Genomic DNA, 21,703 nt, shown 5'->3' with positions numbered 1-21,703 from the left:
TGCCATTTTTGTTGTCCACCGAGATGCACTGATCCTACATCTACCTACCAAGTTTCATTTCTCTATGACTTACGGTTTAGGCTGCACAACTGTTTTTACAGGAGAAAAAGAATAATAATAATAATAATAAGAAAAATCTTAGCAAAAACAATAGGGTTCTACGCACCTTCGGTGCTTGAACCCTAATAATAAGAAGAAGAAGAAGAAGAAGAAAAATCTTAGCAAAAACAATAGGGTTCTACGCACCTTCGGTGCTTGAACCCTAATAATAATAATAAGAAGAAAAATCTTAGCAAAAACAATAGGGTTCTACGCACCTTCGGTGCTTGAACCCTAATTAATGATTTTTACAGTATAACAAGCTAAATTGTGAAAAAAAGTGAATAAATGGTGACATCAAGCAGTAAGCCTCTGACACAACTGGAAACAGGATGTACCGTTTCATTAGTTTTATTCTTACTGCTTAACATACAGAAGTTTTACAATAATGAATTGATGTTGCATTTTCTTACAGGGGTCCACAAGCATGAAACATCTGGCCCGTGAGGTTGTTTGAACTATAACAAACAATAATGACAAAAAATATATAAAATGCTTCTCTGGCAGGAATTTGTTTACATTCCCCCCCCCCCCCCGTCTCTCTGTTGCGCTGGGTGTGACTTTAGTTTCTGCTCATTCTCGTTTTTCTGCCCATTCTTGGGCTCCTGATCTACTTTAAAAAGGTGTTTTATCCTGGCTGTGTCCCAATTCATTAGCCGATGCAGTGGTATTGTATTGGACTGCGACCCTGACGACACGGGTTCGATCCTGCGTGAGGAGCGGTGTGTTTATTTATTTTATTTTTTTCCTTTCTAATTGTGTTTACCTGCTTTGAGATCAACTGTTCTGCAATTGGGTTTAACAACCCTCCGGGCTGGAGAGCTACTAGTCTTCAGCACTTTATCCCATTACACTTCATTTTCCAAAACATGGAAATTTCAGCCCACTGCTTATCCTGCGTAGCATCTCTGAACTGCCATAGAAAAAATGTAAATGGCTGTAAAGAGGAGTAAAAATTCTCCATTTTGCTTGTTTTAAGGGGCATTCAGTAGGAAGTGAGAGCGAGTGTGAGAAATAGCTGCAGCAGTCCAATTTCAAAACACCACAAAGAGTTGTCTGCCCTGCCCACCCCAGATGCAAAGCTCACTCGGGTTGCCAAGCTGAGGAGGCTTAATCTGAACAATCCAGTGCAAGTCGAGTTCAGTAACTTCTACCATGGCAAGTAATGACAAATCATACACGCCTGAGTGACATGTCTGCTCCTCCATTGTGACTGACTGCAGTTTGCGGTAGTTAGTTGTGTAGCATTACTGCGTTATCCAGCATATTCCAGATCATTTTAGTTAACCTTGCTAACTTATCCATCTCCCTCAAGTACCCTCTGCCTTGTTATCCCAGCTGCACACAGACTACTGATATGAATGTGAACACTAATTTGTTTTTTATTAAACACCAGTCTCTAGTAAGCTAATCTAGTGGTTGTGATAAATTACCAGACTAATTTTGCTATCCATTTAGCCCACCTGTTCAGGAGAAAAATAGCCAGCTCTGTCTCGGCCTTGTAGTCTTTTTAAGCTCTAAATCTTTATCCACCTTTCGAACTCACTGCCAATATTTACTCTTGTTTTATTTCTTCTTTGGTCACTGTTTTTTATTTAACATGCACGTAGCAGCTATGGTTTCAGCTGAATCAGCCTGCTTGCTAGTTTCCATGCTGCAGCACCGCTCGCACTGCCTGAACTCGCTGACAAGAGCTGCCAGTGCTTTAACTTAGCATGTTTCCTTAATATCTTATGATACATCCTGATCATTTATTATTTATTACTGAAAATATAATCCCTATTAGTCCTTTAAACTGTCTCCTAATTACAGTAGCCTTCGTCATCTCATTTTTTTTTGTGCGAATGGATGGAAAACCCATTTTTTGTTACCTTAGTGTTATAGTGCACATTACTTACAGAATTACAGTCAATTTATACAACTGCACAAGCAAGTAAACTGCTTATCTTGCCGCAGCTCATGCAAATATTGTGCAAATAAAAATAGACTATGTTTCTAAGTAGCAACAGCATGTAAAATACTGCAAAATAAATAGCTCCAACTCTATTAACAGTATTACAATTAAACGCCTGTTCTTCAGCAGTGTGTTCAAGTCCAAGTCCTCGAGGTCAAGCACAGGTCAAACTGACCTCTGAACAGAGGTAATGACCAAGAAATAGCAGTTCCTATTTTCCATCCCCTGTGCAGCACCTATACCTCAGCGAGTACTCTCTGCCCCTATCATACAAGAGCATTTACACACCTTCCCTTTCTATTACTCGCCTTTGTTTTGATGGATAAAAAATTGAGGCAATTTTTGGCAGACTTAACAAGGAGCAAGTCATCTAAAAAATAATCTGAACAGACTATTTTTTCAGATGATTTAACGGCTAATATGCCATTTCTGGAGAAGCATAATCATCCTATTTGCTGTTTGGAAAATACAGGCACGCATTTAATAGCCATCTTTCTATAAATCATAAATATTTCACTTTTTTCCCTCCTGACAAAAATGGCTGTTTACAAGAAGTGACAACAAAAAAAGCAACTTGGAAAGAAAGAAAGAAAAAAAAAAGAACTTGGACTGATTACCCAAACAAAGATTAAGCCTGGCCTTGGGAGTAAAAATGACCTTTAATGGGGAACCACCACTGACAGCTGGGTGGTGGGAAAAAAAGAACTTCAGGCAAGGCTCGCAATCTTACAACATTCAAAAGCAGGACATTTATATATATATATATATATATATATACAGGCAAACTATTTGAAGGTATCCTGCTGAAGATTAAGAAAATGGTGCTGCCAACAAAAACGGAGTGTTCATTTTCAACCTGCTGAGCAAAATAAAAACACGTCTTTCTTCAAGTGGCTGTATCTGAACTCACCGACAAAGTCAAGAATCCACCCCACTGTGTCATCCGGAATGTGGCGGAAAAAAAGTTCAAACCCGTGATTATGAATAAGATAATGGTAATTACAAAGATCCACCGTTTTCACACAGCATTTTCTAGCTCATTATGATTATTACACAATGTAAATAATATGTGCCTACATATTTATGTACGCACATTCCATTTTTGACTTTCCATTTTCTATCCAGCATTAAAAAAATTTAATCCTGCTTTCCTCTTGTATTTTATTTCACCCTGTGATCCATTTGTGATTGTCTGTGAGGCTTTTATGTATGAAGTCATATTTATCAAAAATAAACTGGCAGCACTCTTAAAAAAATAATGGTGCTACAAAGCGTTTTTCGGGTGATGTAATTTAAGAACAGTTTTTGGTATCATAAAGACTGAAGCTTACATCTTACATCTTAGCTGGTCTACATCTTAGACACTCAAGAATAGGTGGGTTTGATAAATAGGTGGAAATGCATATGTAATGTAAATTCAATGTAGGCTACACCATATACAGCTCTAGAAAAAAAAAATAAGAGACCACTTAAAAATGATGTTTTTTTTTATTTTACCAAATTGAAAACCTCTGGAATATAATCAAGAGGAAGACAGATGATCAGAAGCCATCAAACCAAAATAAACTTCTTGAATTTTTGCACCAGGAGTGGCATAAAGTTATCAAAAGCAGTGTGTAAGACTGGTGGAGGAGAACATGCTAAGATGCATAAAAACTGTGATTAATAACCAGGGTTATTCCACCAAATATTGATTTCTGAACTCTTCTGATATCGGAGTTTAGATTCTCTGCTTGAGCCCAAGCCGATGACCGATCCGAACCACCACATTCACACCACTTTCCTCTGGCCTGGTCGGGTCAGGCTCAAGAAAATGGGCTGTGGCATAGGCACCTGTTTTTTTAATGCTATTTTTATTTATTTTTTTTAAACTATAAAAATATAGCTGAGTAAAATAAACAAACTGTTTAAAATAAAAGTTGAACAAGTTACAATGCTAATCATGCAGTTCTGGGGCTCACGCACACGTCAGCATTTGACTTGCAGCGCTGTATGTAGCTGTTCTTATTAAAATTTTTTCTTCAATAATAGTCTATATTTCTTCAGTGTTGCAGTGTTAATTAACATCGTTTTTAAAAATCTCAGGTTTAGAGCTTTTCTTACAAAAACATGACGGGTTTAAATCGGGCTGTGGCTCATAATAACAGTATATGGGGCGGGTTTGGGGCAGAACGTGCACAGGCTTGGGCCGGGTCTTGCTGGATTTTTGGGCTTGATCTAAGCTCTAAGATTATATGCAATTTAAAACAGTTTTAAAAATGGTCTACTAAACTTAATCAATTAGTCTAGAATGTCCCATTATTTAAACTGTTACTAAATATGTTACAATTAATTAAAATTTTACCGTATTATTTAAACTGTGTGGCTGAATTAGAGCTGGGTTATGTAGATATATATTTGTAGTAGGCCTGGACAATATTTCGATATCGGTATCTATCGCAATAAGAAATGTTTCAATAACGGGGATATCATTTTTGTGGCATATCTGGTGTGCACCTAAAATCTTCCGCGATGAATCTCGGCTCCGCTCCGCTCCGCACCTAAAATCTCGGGCGCACTCCGGTCCGCATCTAAAGTCTCCCGCGATGGAGTGAAACAGACCCTAAACGAGTGGATCTCGGCTGCAATGTAATGTAAAGTTATTTATATTGGTAATATGTATAAAGTTTTAGGTTTGTGTTTGACAGAGATGTCATGTTTTTATTTTGCTACATGCAAATAAAAGTGAGCATTGATTTATTCTGACCATTTTTTTATGTCTAAAGTATTATACAGTTTTTGTGAGAGGAGGCTTTAAAGACTTGCATTAAAATTTCAGACTGTAGTGTACAGATTTCCATTGCAGGGATTCTTAGCTGTTTTTCTGAGGCCTTCAATGTATTTATATCCATATCGAAATTATATCGTATCGACCGAAATTAAGGAATATATCGTGATATAAATTTTGGCCATATCGTCCAGCACTAATTTGTACTATATTATATAAAAATTTTAAAACACAAAAAGTATGCATTAGTAGCAGCAGATTATTAAAATCTGCTATTCAAACACTTTTATTATACACTATTATACAAAGCACAGTGACTTTTATACAAATACGTTGTTATTTAGTCAAAAATTACTTTTTATTTTTACTCTTACTGTAGTGAAATATACAGTTGTCAGTGTTCTTTAAGCTTTGCTGATCTTCATGGTACACTTAATAAACGATTTTGTGGATGTTTGAAGACAAGAAAATGTATCAGTATGATTAAAGTCATATTGTCCACCTTAAGGCTGCATTATTTATACAAACACAAAGATCAGTTCGATATCCGCCAAAACTGTTCAAACTTGTCTCTGCCAACAGGTCCAAACATCTGGCAGCATAACACATATTCCCCTCTCCACCAGTCCCTCACTGCAAGCAAAAGCAAAGTCTGTTGAGATGCTAATCAGATCTGCTGAGACCATGTTTAGTCCAGTGTCTTCCGTTCCTTCACAATAATAACGCTCTAACTGAATGAGGAGGCCGGCCATGGGAGAATGGTGCACAAAATAGGCCTCTCAATTACGCTCCTACTGGGACGCGCAGGCTTCGAAAACCACATTACACTGCAAACAGACGACTGTTCACATGAAAGGCATCTTTGGGGATGTTTGAATATGAAGAAACAAACACTTAATTTAGTGTAATTACATTACTGAGGCCTGTAATTGACAGGGCAGTGCAGGGCTGGGCTGAGCTCTGTGGTTGTGGAGTCCATAAACAGCCAGTCACCTTGTTAACGCACAGTGTATTAAGCACACTTCGCCAAATATTAACAAGGTTACGCCATGCCAAGGTCATTTGGAATATCAATTGGGAAAAAAGGGGTTCAGATGCGTACGAGTACAAGCCTTCTGTCATTTTCTGCAGGAGGAGAAGTCAATATGTGCCCCTCTTAGCTGGTGAAAGCTTCGCAAACCATAAAACAGGGTTAAATCAATACTTCACAATGCAAATGGCTTGACTTGACAAGGTCAACTAGACAGTACCGTAACTTTTCTTGCCATGTTGCGATATATTCATCTCTTTTATTTGACAAAGAAACCCTTTATCAATTCAAAACACTCTGCCACCTTAGATCAAGGTTGGCACAAGGGACCACCAGAGCCAGTTAAGCTTAGAATTTGCCTAAAAATGGGCTCTTTCCAAAGCCAGAAGAAGAAAAAAATCCAAGAAGGGTCATATTTCTGTCCTCCTTTATGATGATTTCCACTGTGCCGTTCAATCTGCCATTTTTTTTTTAAACAACCCCTTTGTGTTCATCTCCTCATTGGTCACATGAATTGCATCCTCACAACAGATTAACATCAAATATTCTCACACTTGTGACAGCCGTGCACTTAACAGACAGCCCTGCCCCGTGCATACTAATGCTCAAATTCAACCCTGTACAAAAGCAGAGGTGCATGGCAGCCTCTGTTTGCGTGACACCATTGTTGGTATGCATGGAGCAGCACGGCACGATGCTTTCGCTAACATGCGCCCGGTATGGCGGTCCGCCTGTCAGCCCCCCAAAACATCTTCGCCTTGCCTTGCCTTCTCCAGCGGCTGTGATGTCGGAACTAACCCGCTAATAAAGCCTGGCGAGGCCAGAGAGAGCAACAGCCTCCCGTGCATGAGTTATTCAATATTAATGCGCTGCAGCATCAGAAAACACAATCTACTGTAAACACCGGGCCGCACTTTAACACAAACCCAGCTGGACATTCATCTAAACTGTTAAACAGAACAAAAACAGCAAATCAACAAGAGTGAAGAGGAACCAGCAAGCGGCTCAAGGATGAAACTCTGCCATAGTGATTATTTATGGTTTATATATTAAACAAATGTGTATTTGTGCATGCATATTGCTGATTTCACACAATAAATCTGGTTTATCTGATTTTTTTTCTTTTACATGTAATTTGAATTTAGCCGTTATACGTTAAAATTTAGTGAAGAAAGGCTTCAAATGTTTAAAAAATAATATTTTACATTTTTTTGTCTGCGACAGGAAAGAAATCCCTATGTATAGTTCCAGTCAAATGTTTGGACACATCTTCTCATTTAATGCTTTCCTTTTTTTCCTACACTGTAAATTAACCATTGGTTGTGGTTTCAGAGGCTGGTAACTCTGAGAGAACTTGTCCTGCGCAATAGAGGTACCTCTTGCTATTCCTTTCTAGAAGCGGTCCTGATGAGAGCCAGTTTCATCATAATGTGTTTGAAGGTCTTTGCGACTGCACTTCAGGATACTTTCAGAGTTCTTGAAACTTTATCAAATTGCCTGACCTTCATTTCTTAAAGTAGTTTTTTTTCTTTATTTTCTTGAGTAGTTCTTGACATAATATGTATTAGAACATTACTCAAATAGAGCTATTTACTGTTTACCAGCTCTACTTCTATACAACTTTATAACTGATGCTCTCAAACACATTAAGAAGGCAAGAAATAAAATTAAACAACTCAATTAAAACAAGTTGAGCACAGCTGTTCACTGAAAGCCAATTTAGGTGACTCTACCTCATAAAGCTGAATAAGAAAATACAGCCCAGATGTGCAAAGCTGTCATCTAAGCAAGAGGTGCCTGAATTGTTTAATGCTCTTTTTTTATTCATAATTTTGATGACTTTTACCTCAGTTACCTCGTGTTTACTCCTGCCCCTCATGCTTCTCAGGCAGCAGTAGCCTGTCACCTACACAGACACAGAGACAATGCTGTATATCTTTTTATATCAAGAATCATTACATGTTTGATTTTATTGCCCTAAGTGAATTGCCCTAGTCACAATCATTACCACCTTTTGCGCTAAAATGGAATGTTTCATGCATCTAGCTCCCACTATTAGGACTTACTTGAATGCCACTCTGGCCAGTGTGGCCACCTTCTTACAAGATAATACCTCACATCTTATACAGCTATAGAAAATCCTGAGCTGTTACTTCATGGTTAATAAACGCACTGCTATCCCACTGGATGATATGGTGATGTCAAAGTCAAAGTCAAAGTGGTTTTTATTGTCATTTCAGCTATATACAGAGTACACAGTGAAACGAAACAACGTTCCTCCAAGGACCATGGTGCACATAAACACAGTGTAGACAGAACAATAGTGCAACAGTACAAAAGTGCAGACAGACAATACAACACAATACAGACAAAGAATAATAAATAACAAGACAGTGTGCAAATTTTGCAGTGTGCAAAAAAGACCAGGTGAGGTAGTAATTACTCTATTACACAGTGTGCAATAGAGTCCAGTGAGGTAGTAGGGTTTTTTGTGCTTTCCATTTTCTGCGGTAAGTGGGGTAAGAGTGTGTGTGCATGTACAGAAAAACCATCAGTTCAGTCTCTGCAGTTAAGGAGTCTGATGGCTTGGGGGTAGAAGCTGTTGCAGAATCTGGTCGTGCTGGACCGGATGCTGCGGTACCTTCTTCCCGAAGGCAGGAGGGAGAACAGTTTGTGTGAGGGATGGGTGGGGTCATTCACAATGCTGGTTGCTTTGCGGATGCTGCGGGTTGTGTAAATGTCCGTGATGGAGGGGAGAGAGACGCCGATGATCCTCTCAGCTGTCCTCACAATACGCTGGAGGGTCTTGCGGTCAGAGACGGTGCAGGTCCCAAACCAGGCAGTGATGCAGCTGCTCAAGATGCTCTCAATGGTCCCTCTATAGAAGAGTGTGAGGATGGGTGGAGGGAGACGGGCCTTTCTCAGCTTCCGGAGGAAGTAGAGACGCTGCTGGGCTTTCTTGGCTGTAGAGCTGGTGTTCAGGGTCCAGGTGAGGTTATCTGCTAAGTGGACACCAAGGAACTTGGTGCTCTTAACAATCTCCACAGAGGACCCGTCGATGTTGAGTGGAGAGTGGGTGTGTTGTGCTCTCCTGAAGTCAACAACCATTTCCTTTGTCTTGTCCACATTCAGGTGAAGGTTGTTGACTGTACACCAGTCTGTCAGCCGCTGCACCTCCTCTCTGTATGCTGACTCGTCGCCTTTGGTGATGAGACCCAGCACGGTTGTATCATCGGCGAACTTGATAAAGCTGTTAGAACTGTGTTTTGCAGCACAGTCATGAGTCAGCAGGGTGAACAGCAGAGGACTCAGGACACTGCCCTGGGGGGCCCCCGTGTTCAGTGTGATGGTGCTGGAGGTGCTGCCCCCGAACCGGACTGACTGGGGTCTCCCCGTCAGAAAGTCCAGGATCCAGTTGCAGAGGGGGGTGTTGAGGCCGAGCGAGCTTAGCTTCCTGATGAGGTTCTGTGGGATGATGGTGTTGAATGCTGAACTGAAGTCTATAAACAGCATTCTGACGTAAGTGTCCTTCTTCTCCAGGTGGGTGAGGGAGAGATGAAGGGTGGTGGTGATGGCATCGTCCGTGGAGCGATTGGGACGATACGCAAACTGCAGGGGGTCCAGTGAAGAGGGCAGTTGTGTCTTGATGTTCCTCATGACTAGCCTCTCGAAGCGTTTGGAAATATCTGATTTTGATTATACATGTACTGGACTATATATATATATATTTTTTTTTTTTAAATGAAAAATCTCCATTTAGAATACTATATAGCCCAAGACTAGGCTTAATCCCTGTCTGAGAAATCTGCCCAATAGTGTTTATAAGACCCATAGTGGATTCACAGGCTGGATATTTGAGTAGTGTGAGGATCTAAGCCTAACATTTATTATTTATTTTATCAATAGACACAATTAAACAGCATCATAGCATTACTTTTACTTTAGTCCATTAGGATTACACTCACTTAGTTACTGGTGACAGCTCTGGAATGCTGGGGTTGGTCTTCTGCACAGCTCTGGGAGAGTATTCTAGGTGAGGAAGAGGAGGATGAAGCAAGCCGAGGGGGCATAAATTACACTAATCCTGAGCCTCTGTGTTGCCTTTCCGGTAATCAGTATTGGCCACGATTGTAATCAACATTAGTTCCTAACACAACATTAGCAGTCGATCATATTATTTACGTTCAGTCTAAGTGTGCTGTGATTTTAACAAATAAATAATCAGCTGAGTACGAGCACGTTAATATACCTTGAAAGAAATATCAGTTGTTTGGAAAATGTGTAAAGAAGAAGACAAAAGAGTTTACGACTGCAATTTAAAATTACATTATTAATGAAACATAATCAAAAGATCAGCAATTAAAATGACTTTCTTTTCATATATGAATGTGACTCTAAAATGTAACCAGTAGCAGATAGCAGGTGAAGCGTCTACTAAATTTAAGGTTGCATTGGTCTGCAGTATACTATAAAAAAAAAAGGTTTAACTCACATGCAGCTCTCTTATTTATTTATTTTACATATACTTCAAACAAACTATTTCACTTTATATCATACTATTTCACAAATATCATGTAGTCTGTCATTTGAGAGTCAATGAAGTGAAATAATAGAAGAAGAAGAAGAAGAAGAAGAAGAAGAAGAAGAAGAAGAAGAAGAAGAAGAAGAAGAAGAAGAAGAAGAAGAAGAAGAAGAAGAAGAAGAAGAAGAAGAAGAAGAAGAAGAAGAAGAAGAAGAATCAACAAAAACTGTCAAACTGATTTTTTTCAAACGGTTATGATACCATGATAATCTCATCCTGCAGCAACAAGGGATACACTGAAAGTTTGGCAACCAAAATTACTCAGCCAAAAGCATACAAAAAAAAACCCAAATAATTTATACCCAGCAATAACTGATTTATTGTAAGTCAAACTGCAGTACAACTGCAGAGTTAAAGTCAAACTAAAAATTGCATTGCTGAAGTAAGTTTGTGATTAAAACAGCACTGCTAGGGTAAATACTGTATAATGTGCTTTTTTGGTTTGTTGGCTGAGATGTAAAAATGTATTTAAAAAAAAGTGTTCAATATTCATTTTAGACAAGACAAGGGTAGCATATACACAATAACTGTGCTGGACACAGAAGAAATTTGGCCTCTGAACACACACATACACACTAGTGAGTACAGTCAGAAGAGATTTTGTAAGAGCGTGTACTGGAAGAGGTGGGCGGCCATTGCTGCGGTGCCTGGGGAGCAGTGAGGGTTAAGGACCTTGCTCAAGGGTTCGACAGTGGCCCACCAATCCCTAGTATCAAACCAACAATTTTGCCATCGATGGCCTGGTGATCTAATTTCTGAGCCACCCCTGCCCTGGTAATTGTGTAGTTTTTTTAGTTTTGTGTAAATGGTGAAAAAAAAAAAAAAAAAATCTGAGAAAAATAAAATTCGGCCTTCAATTAAATGTGTTATTTTGCTCTGAAAGACCTATTTTAATCCCAGATTTAGCAGCTACAGGCACATTTTAGGTTATTTGACTCTAGTACCAAAGTACTTACCTACACAATTTATATGGTTTCCTAATAATTTACAATAATTACAGCTCTGGATAACACGTGTGCTGTAATGTCTTCTGAAATACTTATGTAGAGCCCTGTAGTAAACTACAGTAATTGTGTAAATTTACCATACAATTCTTTTAGGCTCAAATTCCGTAAGTATTACTTGTAAGACCTATTAAAAAGAACTATTATAATTATAATATAATAATAAATTTTAACTACAGCATCATAAGTAGAACTCCCAACAGAATTAAAAACAATTCCAGCACTAAATTTACTCCATTGGTCGATCTCACTAAACAGGATTACACTCTGTCAGCGCTGACAGCTCTGGAATTTCAGGACTGGTGTTCTACACGGCTCTGCTGAGAGAATATTCTTGGGTGGGGGGGGTTTGGGTCGGGGGGATCGGGGGAGGATGAAGCAGGCAGGAATACGAGGGGCACGAATATGAGGCTAATCCTGAGCCTCAGAGTCGCCTTCCGGCGGACGGTGACACAGATGAAGCGCTTAAAGCGAGGCCCGTTGAAACAATCCCAGCAGGCCCAGGTGAATTAATGAGCCCCCCCCCGTCCGGCGAGGAGTGATCCATTACTTCCTCTAATTATAAATAATAATCCTGATTATTACGCTGGTTAACCGCCACCAGCCGAGATGGATGACCCGGGACACGATTCATCTTTTTTTTAAACTTTCTGCCAACACTTCGTACAGAAATCCAGCCACTCTGGCAGCCGTCTGCTGTGGTGTAAACTACTATACCCACTGATCACAATGTGTGTGTGTTTCATGCTTCTGCTACAACAACATATAAGTATTGCGCATTGATATACAGTATTTTATTTGGTGTCTTTAATAAAATAAGCAATATATATTTTTTAAATGTATCTTCCCTTTTTCCAAATAAAAACATCTCCAAAATATTTCTGTTGGTCCATTCATCATTACATTTTGAAACAATGAGAAGGACAGCTGCTGTGTTCACAGTATGTAGTTAACTAAAAGCGTTTTTTCAGAAATATTTAAACGTTATATATTCAGCTCTGGAAATTATTAATTAATTAAGAGACCACTCAGTTTCTGAATTAGTTTATCTGATTTTGCTATATATAGCAAACATTTCTCCCAATTTCCAAATAAATTTTTTGTCATTTAGAGCATTTATTTGAGAAATGGCTGAAACAAGAAAAAAGATGCAGAGCTTTCAGACCTCAAATAATGCAAAGAAAACAAGCTCATATTTATACAGTTTTAAGAGTTTAGAAATGATTATAACAATATATTTATTATATATGCAATTTATTTATTTATTTTTTATATTATTTTGCAATAGTCAGGGATATAAAAAAATCTCATTAAATATTAACCCATAATATTTTACATTGATATCTAGCTTTAAGCTTTACATTCAAAAACTGGCTTAAACTGCAAACATGGACCACCATATCCACTCTGTGTGACTTGATTGCAGTACATTTCACTGCAGTATGTTCAGACTCAAGTCTTTCCCTTTCCCTGTTAAGGTCAAAGGTTAGTAGCCCAAATAAAGAAAAAGTTTATTTGTTAAAATAATTTAAAAGTGAAAACAGATATTTGCTATATTCTGTATATAATACTATTTTAATATATCTCTGATCATCTTATATAAGACAGTTTTTCCCACTGTCTCAGACTCAGCAGCTCTGATATGAGCTGATAGCGTGGTACAGTACTAATACAGTACTACACTGCGTCTTTCAGTGAGACGGTGGAAATATGACCGTCTGACAGCTGAAGTTAATGATGACCAGCACTTTAATCTGTTTATCAGGTGATTAAAGGAGCACACGAATGACTAATGAGGTAATTGGAGGATTTTACTGTAAATGTCATGTTTTACTGTAATGTGAGCATTGTGCTCGTTTATGATGAATGTGTAATGTGTGTAAATTAAAAAAGAAAAGACACTTACTGTCATGTGACACCCAGCACCCACAGTGCAGCTCTGGGAAGTGAGATCTCTGCAGCTCTTCCACAGAGAGCTTCCTTCAACCCACAACATGATGAGCGAGAGCACTGAAACAGAGACAGCGATCACAATCAATAACTCAAACAATACACACATGCAAGAAAGCAAGCAGAAAACAAAAAGAAAGAAAGAAAGAAAGAAAGATAAAAGAAAGTACCAATTTAAAATGCAAAAAAGAAAGACTAACAAACTAACAAACACATGCAAGAAAGCAAGCAAGAACACAAGCAAAGAAAAAAGAAAGAAAGAAAGAAGAAAAAATAAAAAAAGAACGAAGTAACAATTTAAAATGCAAGAAAGAAAGACTTAATTAAAACAAACACAAGCAAGAAAGCAAGCAAAGATGAAAGAAAGAAAGAAAGAAAGAAAGAAAGAAAGAAAGAAAGAAAGAAGCAAGGTAGGAAGTAGGAAAGAAAGAACACAATAAAGAAAGAAAGAAAGAAAGAAAGAAAGAAAGAAACTGAAAGAAGGAAAAAGCAATTAAGAAAAAGAAAAAAATAACATTGAACTTTGAAAATAAAACAGAAAAAAGCAAGTAATATAGCAAACTGAAAGGAAAGAAAGCCAAGCAAGAAAGAAAGAAAGAATAAAAAGAAACAAACTAAAATAACAAATACAGAATGCAAAGAAGGAAACAAACTGAAAACAACAAAACACATGCAAGAAAGCAAACAGAAATGCAAAAGAAAGAAAGAAAGATAACAGAAGAAAGTAACAAATTTAAAAAAAAGCACGAGAAGAAAACAAAACACATGAGAGAAAGCAAGCAAAAACACAAGCAAAGAAAGAAAGAAAGAAAGAAAGAAAGAAAGAAAGAAAGAAAGAAAAAGCCAAGCAAGGAAGAAGGAAGAAAAATTGAGAGAAAGAACAAAGAAACAAATTTAAAATGCAAGAAAGAAAGAAACCAAATGAAATCAAACACATACAGAAAGAAAGAAAGAAAGAAGGAAAAAAGACAGAAATATGGGAAGAGTGTGTATGATGGAGTGGTATTGTTGGTGTATTTAGGCTTTATCTCTTTAAATCGAGTTAATCTGGTAATTAGCGAAGCTTAGTGAGAGAATTTGATTGTAATTTCATTAGCTGAGCAGGAGCCCTCGGCCTGAGCTCCGTGCAGCACGGCTAATCCAAGCGTGCCGATTTTTAAACACTACAATTGGACACACTTCAGTGTTGTTCTTGGACTTGACGTATGTTTTGATGTGAGAGGATGGTGCTCGAGCTGCACAGCGTTTGTGCACGCTGCTCTCACAGAATGGAAAAAAGCCAACAGCACATATTTCAAGCACACAGAAAAACATCTATCCATATCAACGTATTCTTATGAGAGCAATTAATAAACTCATCTTATCATTTATCTAAACATTAAGTGTCATTTTTTTTGTTTTTATGTTAATGTTTTAAAAACTGTCAAAGTAATGAGGGGAGTTATTTTATTTTTCTTTCAAATAATAAAAAATATGATTGTGAGATAATAAGAGGAGATAAACATAATCAAACAAATCTGTTATTTTTTAAAGATCAAATAGTAATTCTATGTTTCTGTAAAAAAAAAATATTTTTTATTATTACCTTGAATATTTTAAAAACAGTTCAATATTTTATATATAGTGTAAATTATGTTGAATCTATAATATCTATTTATATTGTATATATTTTACATTTTGTATTTTTAAGAGGAGCCAAGATTTTCACTCACATGTACACCTATACTAAGGTGATGTAAAAATAATGTTTCAGTATTATTAAAAATAATAAATTAATACATCTGTAAAGCATTGCAGAGTTTTAACATTAGTGTGTTCTTTTGTATTAAAATATAGCAGGAACATTTAATGCTTTTTATCCACATTACCATCAGAACATTCAGAAACAGCTCATTTCTACATAAACTGTCCATCTGTTTAATAATATTTAGTTTAATGCTATTTGTCATCATTCCTGCTATTTCCCTTTATTTTTGCCATACTGTATGCTGGGACCTAAACCAACCGCAACTGTAAGATTTATATATATAAGTCAAATTGCCTCAAGCTGTTATATATTCAGAGCCCACAGACACCATCAGTGTAAGAGTTTACTTATATTTATAGACATACAGCTTTAGAAAAAAATGAGAGACCCGTTAAAAATGATGAGATTCTTTGATTTTACCGAATTGAAAACTTCTGGAATATAATCAAGGAAGATGGATCACAAGCCATCAAACCAAGCTGAACTGCTTACATTTTTGAACCAGGAGTGGCATAAAGTTATCTAAAAGCAGTGTGTAAGACTGGTGGAGGAGAACATGCCAAGATGCATGAAAACTGTGATTAAAAACCAGGGTTATTCTACCAAATATTGATTTCTGAATTCTTAAAACTTTATTAATATAAACTTATTCTCTTTGCATTATTTGAGGTTGGAAAGCTCTGCATCTTTCTTTTTTTCAGCCAGTTCTTATTTTCTGCAAATAAACGCTCTGAATGACAATATTTTCATTTGAAATTTCTGAGAAATGTTGTCTGTATTTTATAGAATAAAACAACAATGTTAATTTTACTCAAAAATACCTGTAAATAGCAAAATCAGATAAACTGATTCAGAAAATGAACTGTATATAGTAAAAAGGTAAATTGTCTGAGAGCCATTACTATAAACCGCAATCAATAAGTATTTGTGTTTAAATTAGAGCCTGGTATGTGTTGATGTAAGTTCATAATAAAAAAATAATTTTATACTAAAACTACTACAGGTGAATTAATTCTCACGGTTTGCTGAGGTGTTAAATGCCGTGGAAACTACATTTCTAAAGCTGGGACTCCATCTACAGGCCACAGAGCGTACACTGATTGAAAAATTTAGAAGATCACTACTGCCCCAGTGTGGTGAGATGAGTCATGGATGTACACTTTACAGTACATCCTGTACATTCACACTCCTGCACACTATTTACTAAATACAATACTTGCACAAGTTATTCAGTATTGTTGTATCTGCTGATACCTGCTCTCCCTTTTACCTTATTTATTCTGTATTACTGCACTTCTTCCTATTCTCAGTTAGGTTACTATCATACTTTGTATAGTTATTTATAGTATAGTTGTATAGTTAATTTTTTAAGGCTCAGTTAGCATCTATATATTTTTTAGACCACCCCAGGAAAAGAAGAGCAAGAATTATCTCTGTTACAAACCTCAGAAACCGCAAGATAACCGCAAAGATAAGACACCACCTAAATATATTTTGGTTTGACTATATAAATTATTATGTGTTCCTTCAAAGTCTGGATGAGTTTAATATTCATTAAAGAAATGTCATTATTTAAAAATAAAACTTGAATGCGAAGATGCATCAAAACGTTCAACAGGTACTGTCATAAGCCCTATCTATACAGGATTAGTTTCTCAGGATTAGATAATCCCTGTATCTATACAGGATTAGTTTTCTAATATTTTACACTTCTAAGTGTGATAAAACTCTTGCATCCGGACTGCAATTGAAAAAAAAAAGGAGGACCAGTGAGTTTTTTGGCTTTCTCAGTCACATGACATCACGTTCAATAGCTCCTCCATTTTTAGTCACTGCTGTGTTTATGTGGATCTCTGTGGAAACGCGCGCCCAAAGAGGACATCTGATTAAAAAAAACATACATGGTTGTTCTGGACAGGAATAAAATCACAGAGTACCCCTACCCCCCCCCCCCCCCCCCCCCCATAAAAGAGAAAAATACCCCAGGAACCCCTGAGAACCCTGAGCACTGCAAAAGCCATTTTTTAAGATACTGACACTACAGACTGTTGGGTCTGACTGTGTGACTTGGATTTAAATACAGCTTTTTGATTGGACATGCAGTTTCCATGTTGCACTGGATTTGTGTGCATTTTTTCCCATAGGAATGAAAAGGGTGCAAACTTTGGTGCCTTTTTGGCATCCTTATGGTAAAACGATAATACAAATACACTTGTAACAACCAAACATTCACATGGGGTACCACAGCAACCACTTGACAGCCAGAAACCATGTCAACTATTAAGCATCCACTCATTAACACCCTAGCAACCACTAGGCGACACCATAATCAACCACCTGAAAAACCATTGCAATCCACTTGCGATAGTACAGCACCCATCTTAAAAGCCTCCAACTCCCAGCAACTTCTATGATACATATATTTTTTAATATTAATGACATAAATTCACTCATGTTGTACACCAGCTTAAAGTGGACATGAAACACAAGTATTCAGTATAATTTACAAGATGTATTTTAACTTTAACAAATCGTATAAGTTTAACAGTTGTCAGTGAAACTGATTTAAAATAATAAGCAATCTAAATGTAATTTTTTTAAGTAACGTTAAGTGTAGCGCCATCTTGTCCCAGCGCTGAAAGTGACGTCACGAGGTTGATTCTCAGACGCCTACAAACTATTAGCCTACAGTAACTTAATTCCTCAATGAATAATAAAAGCCAGACCAAACAAAAATCGATGCAATTGGGCAACTTTTGTATTGCCCCTGGGTGTAGTAAAATTGTATAGGGTGAAGAATGGGAAAAAGATTCACTTTCATATCTCGCCTCTTAAGCGGATAGCTGTTCTTCGGCTGTGGCTAGCGGCGCTGAAGCGTGAGTTAGTAGCGAGCACTTTCGAGACGAGGACTATGTGGAGAAGAGGGTTTTTAAGTCAGGGTCATTAGTCGTTGGCCGGACAAATAAGCTGAAGTCCAAGACTTTTTTCTTCCTTTTTTAATTTTTCCTCTTACCAGCTGGGATGTACAGACCGTCCGACTGTGGGGGTAAGTTACTATGAAAGCAGCAGCTGTGAGCCTCAAGAAAGGAGCCAAACGACGCGCCCACCCAGCAGAGCAGCGAGAGGTACCGAACGTCTAGATAAGCTGACAGTTAAAAGATAACATAGCTAGCGTTAGCTATGTATCTAGCTATCTTACCACAGCTGGCATTAGCTATTTAGCTAGCTATCTTACTAAAGCTAGCGTTAGCTACTTAGCTAGCCATGTTAAGGTTGCTTGCCAACGCTAGCTAACTAGCTAACGCTAACTAGATAAAGCTAGCTACCCAGCAACTTCCAAACTGAACGGTTTATCAACTTAATATCCACTTAAATCATGTACGTTTTATTCAGTCTTAATGAACTCTGGTCTTTGCATGCTAAATAGCTAAATGTATATAAACACGCTAGTTAACGGTATGGCAGTACCTGCTGTTGACGGGCTCCAGGGTTTCTGCACGGAACTCACGTAGAGAGAGTATAGACACCTCCAAAACTTCTCGCTCTTAGAAAAGCATCTGAAAAGTTCTGCTCAGGGTTCTGCAGGGACGATATCAGAGCAAATGGTTCACGTTAGCCTCCTGACAGCAAATCCACTCGGTTGCAATCGGCACGGCAGTGCAGTGAGCGCATCTGCACCAGGTAAAGTTAGTGTTATGCCAAGCTCAGACTACACAACATTTTTGTCCCTCACAATGTTCACTATGTCAGATTAAGCAGTTATTTTCGTTTTGCGTCGTTCTCGGGGGACTGGCAACACTACAGGTTAGTCACCGACCAATCATCGTCCGCGTCCTCGCGTGAGTTCGTAGGTCATCGCGGGGGAAGAGGATAGAATCTGAGAATCACGGCTACAGAAGCGCTTTGCATGATGAAAGCGCTTTTGTGCTGAAGAAACTTAAAACAGGGGGAAAAGCGACTGTGGGCTCATTCCTGGGTGACCCAAATGGACATTATATGCTTTTTGTACTCCAGAGAGAAGTTAAGGTATGGTAAAGATGTAGCTACTTAGGTTTCAGTGAATGTAAACAGAATATTTCATGAATGAAGTAGATTATTAGATGATTATTATTAGATTATTCTTCTGTTTCTTTGGTCCAGAGAACCGCAGGAGCACCGTCCTGCTTTCTTTTCCTGTGTTTACATCCGTGCGCCACAGAGCGCTCCGTCTTCCTATTGGTCATAGTCAGGGAGCACGTCGCTGAGCATGTCAAACTAGGCCATAAAATACAACGAATTCTAACATGCTAGTCTTTCCGTCGGACGCTCCGACGGCGTCGCTCACGTCACATTACTGATCTTTAACTGTGTCACACTACACGGACCTTTGTCGCTCGCGACAATAAAATTCGGTTCCGACGCACGCAATGTGTCGGCGCCGACAAAATCGGGTCAAATCGGGCTAAAATCGTGTAGTCTGATCCGGGCATTCACGACCCTCTCCACCTGCACGGGAACCGCTGGCTGTCTCCTCTGTATAAATCGTTTGTACCGTAATCTGTCTCGTCTCCTCGCCGACTCAAACGCATGAGCCATTGGGTTTCTGGGAACCTGATTAAAACCCCGTTCAGCTTCGACTTCATCCACAATCTCGACAAACAGCAAGCTTATTTCCTTAACCGTGACCGCTAGCTACCTGGGCTCTTCAACCAACCAACATCGTGACGTCACTGCACTGGCAAAACGTTTAGGGTAGTAACAAACATAAATATATTATAATTTAGTGTGTAAACATTTTATATAAATGGATTTAAAATTAAACAAAGGGTGCACAAATTCTGCAAAATTAGCTTTTACTAAAGGACATGGACCAGATATATTCCATGAGTGAATCCATTCCTCAATACAGTATGCAAATGTAAACAATTCACTTGTTTCTGATTTGTTCTTTTCCTTCATAATACAAAGGAACAAATTATAAAAAAAGAAATCTGTCTGTTTTGATTGGGAGACGAGTCTTTTTAACCTGCAGAAACAGCTCCAGAAAGAGTGTAATCACAGTTTACTTGATTAGCTCCGTTACCTTTCTTTTAGATAAATCGCTGTATATCGAGATCTGTTTTAACGTCAGCTGCTCCGACTAGCTGCCTGAACTCACAGCGAGGGGGCGGGGCTTCCCCACACTGACCCTCCTCTGCACTGCGCAAAACTAGCAAGCTAATTGGCTGTTTCTCCTGAAAGGCGGGACTTTCTCCTTGAACTGGCACCATGATTGGCGTCAAGAGATTGAATAATCTCTCATTCATACGTTTTTTTGTGTTTTTTTTTATAATAAGGAAAATTTACGGGAAAATACTAATACGGGAGGACAGCGGGAAAAAGGGGTAAAATACGGTAGTTTCCCGGCCAAAACGGGAGACTTGACAGGTATGATCATATTTAATCCCTTAGAAAACTTCTACAAACTGAAATGTTTCATGTCCACTTTAAAATCACGCAACCTGAACTACACCGGTTAGATGATTATTTTATGCCAGACAGGATGGCAGAAATCAGAATAAACACATACACACTGCACCACCAGGGACCCAGCAGAGGGCAGCACAGGCCCAGGAGCCTACAGCTGGTCAAGCTTTAGACCCGGACATTTTTAGGGAAAATCGTATTCAAAACACAGCATCTCTCCTTCTAACAGAGATAAAAGAGAGCAGCATCATTCACCCCAACTGCTTCTAATGATGAGGCCATATAAAACAGCCTGTAGCATCAGGACTGATCTCGCTCGTCCCTGATAAAGACTGTTTACCCCCTATCTTCTGAGAAAATGCTACATAAAAGTCCTCCAAACCTGTAAATAAAAGTGTATTTATGCAGGCAGTGAGTCTGCTAAACCAAACGAACGAGTCACACTTTTAATGCACCCAGCTGATCTTAATTTCACTGATTATGAGACTACTCATACAAAATGTCTGGACTTTATTTTTTAGGCAGTGAATATTTATGTTATTACTTAATTACTTATTACCTGACATTAATTTGTTGAAGTCTGTTTTCACTTTTATATTCTTGGCAAAAATGCAAATAATATAGACTATGACTCCATTTATAAAAGCATTAAAAAATGGGGTGAATACTTTTTATAGGCACTGTACAGGATTGTATAAGGCTTTCCTGATTGAGGTTGTCCTTCTTCAGCATAGGAAAAACATCTATCAATGGGGTAAGCAAAAATAAAAAAACGATTATTTTGAGTTCAAATGTAAAAAAAATCTACATAAAACTAATTAAAATAAATTCATTATAAAATAAGAAAAATAATCTTATATTTACAATGCTTAGTAAGACAAAAAATAAGAAAAATAAGATTTATTGCAGTGTGAGGGAGAAAAGCAATGGTGAAATAATATAGAAACTGTACCTTTCCTAGAGTGTGTTTGACTGACACGTGTCCATTAAAAAACACTTTCTCATTGAAACACTTTCATTCCAGGTTTTTGATTGTATCTGCAACCAAAAGGAAAATCCCAATTTAAAGCTGATGTCTAAATTTTGTAATTTGGGGGATTTAGGGCCCTCTCTGGTGAGAATGGG

General features: G+C 38.0%; 1 protein-coding gene across 3 annotated transcripts in view; it reads right to left on the bottom strand.

Annotated features, from left to right (window-relative positions):
- Positions 1 to 18,706, bottom strand: part of etv1 (ETS variant transcription factor 1) — a 122,563-nt gene extending 103,857 nt beyond the window's left edge. For all 3 annotated transcript variants that reach the window (XM_049466805.1, XM_049466807.1, XM_022684182.2), the window contains exons 1-2: positions 18,602 to 18,706; positions 13,343 to 13,446 (exon numbers count right to left, since the gene is read on the bottom strand). The gene's annotated coding sequence lies outside the window, so the exon portion shown is untranslated. The remainder of the gene's footprint in view (positions 1 to 13,342; positions 13,447 to 18,601) is intronic.
- Positions 18,707 to 21,703: the final 2,997 nt, after the last annotated feature.

This window comes from Astyanax mexicanus, chromosome 18 (genome assembly GCF_023375975.1).
Source record: "Astyanax mexicanus isolate ESR-SI-001 chromosome 18, AstMex3_surface, whole genome shotgun sequence".
NCBI classification, from domain to species: Eukaryota; Metazoa; Chordata; class Actinopteri; order Characiformes; family Acestrorhamphidae; genus Astyanax; species Astyanax mexicanus.
This window is presented reverse-complemented; position numbering and strand designations above follow the sequence as displayed.